This window comes from Limulus polyphemus, unplaced genomic scaffold (assembly GCF_000517525.1).
Source record: "Limulus polyphemus unplaced genomic scaffold, Limulus_polyphemus-2.1.2 Scaffold3231, whole genome shotgun sequence".
In the NCBI taxonomy this organism is placed as follows: domain Eukaryota; kingdom Metazoa; phylum Arthropoda; class Merostomata; order Xiphosura; family Limulidae; genus Limulus; species Limulus polyphemus.
This window is the reverse complement of record NW_013668841.1, coordinates 6,685-8,667: the sequence shown is the minus strand read 5'-3', so window position 1 is coordinate 8,667 and position 1,983 is coordinate 6,685. Positions and strand designations below refer to the sequence as shown.

Below are 1,983 nucleotides of genomic sequence, written 5' to 3'. Positions count from 1 at the left end.
AATTACTCACTATCCACACACACATTACATTCCCCTCTTTTATGTACCAGCCTACCCTATATCTAGTAAGAACTAGACCATTCGCCAAGATACGGGATAGTTCTAGAAACAAGAGAGCGTGAGAATTGTCACGTGATCTCGATGACGCAACAGTATCTTAAATTTATTAATAGAATTAAACAACAAAAACAAGTTTAGTTCTTATCAGCATTGATACCTTGGGAATTACATTAGGAAATGATTTTATAAGGGATAATTAAAATACTTACAGTTGTTCCAGTTTTTATTTTCTTTCCTTCATGTTTTAACACATTATTCTAAAGATCTCTAATAACATTTTGTTAATTTCTAAATCTTTAATCATGTACTTTTCTTATGTTTAGTTATTATGCAAGAAAAAAAAAATTCTAATCAAGACAAAGTAATAAGCAAGTCTGTAGTTTTTAATCCTAATTAAGATTTCATATGTATATATTTAAGAAATTTTGAACTTGCTTCATAAGTTAATTTTTATTACAACTTTGTGTTTGACCGTGCCCTAAGAAGGTTTACTGAGCTAATGAAATAACTAATTCAACAAGAATTCTTATATGCAGATTCACGATACAAAACACAACTTTAATATTACTTGTATTACAGTATAGTAAACATATTTCAAAGTCACACTCACAGTACAGAAGTGTGTGCTCTGGCTACATGACATTTACTGTAAGAATTCATCAAAGTAAATAGTCCCATAAAGAACGTGACTTCACAGAAACTAACAATGTTAGTTTCGATCACATACTGCTCATTATAACTATCTAAAGCAGGCCTCGATAAATATTTTCAAATGTAGGACTAGTTGGAATCAGCCCTAAAAACCGAAAACTATTTGTGCCTAATTTAACTTCATTACACTCTGTACCTGTAAATGGAGGCTACAATAGTGCCTTGATTATCTTCGTTTTTTTCTTTTCCCAAAATAATTGTGCCACTACAATCCTAGCCAATAATTTACACGTTTTGTAGAAATTGCTATTTAGAAATTAATTGTTGTTGCAAAAGTTCAAGTGTTGCATGATATCCGGGTTTTCATGTGTAGGATCTGCCATGCGTTCAAATCATATGTTAACCGGTTCAAGCCTACCTATTCCTCTTTTATTTTTAGCTGCTAAGACAGGAATACAAAATATTTATAGTTTCGTTAACTTTAATTGATTAGTATACAATCAGAGTATATAAAAACACACAAAATACATAATAAGATATTTTAAAGATTTCACTCAACTTCAGTTGTCATCCACTGTTTTATGCAGCATGTTGAGCGTCCTTTAACCACATCTGCATGTTTAGGTTGTCTTGGGGTATCACCCAGTTACACATTGTCCTCTTCTTTATAGATAATTGGTACCTTCAATCTGTTTTAACAAAGACTTTTTCGTAATAATTCCCAAGCACAGATTTGCGCTAATTTTTGACTTATTTCTCTCAAACGTTGATAGGGTGCGAATGCACTTGTGTGTTTATGGCAGAAAAAAGTGTCAAAAGTTGGAGCAACTTACACCTGTCAGAGATTAAATTCAACTAAAATGTTTACTGGCAATCAAAAGTGGAAGCATTATAGAAGAAAAAGTGTAATTAGACTGCCTAACTTACGAAATTCAGAGAAATCAAGCTTGATCGAATGACTGACAGACCAACACTTGGCTTTTATAATTTTTCACGTAACTGTGATTACATGACGGTAAAAATATCATACTTTAAAACAATAAACTTAAATATTGTTACGTCTCCGTTTGTTAATTAATTTTCCGTAACTTCGTTCCGACGAAACTTAAGCGACACAAGTCCTTTCTTAATAAAACTGGTTTATTCTTTCCGAATATAACTTTACCGATACACTCAACTTCCACAATCGCGCTAAAACAAACGCTATATCAACGAACGTCAATAATACTTCTAACTGCAGATCAATTACTCACTATCTACGCACACATTACA

General features: G+C 32.1%; 1 protein-coding gene across 1 annotated transcript in view; it reads right to left on the bottom strand.

The window, feature by feature from the left end:
* LOC106468945 (4-coumarate--CoA ligase 1-like) overlaps nt 1-1,724 on the bottom strand; it is a 22,858-nt gene extending 21,134 nt beyond the window's left edge. Inside the window, exon 1 of the mRNA XM_022397341.1 lies at nt 1,271-1,724. The gene's annotated coding sequence lies outside the window, so the exon portion shown is untranslated. The remainder of the gene's footprint in view (nt 1-1,270) is intronic.
* Between the last annotated feature and the right edge of the window lie 259 nt (nt 1,725-1,983).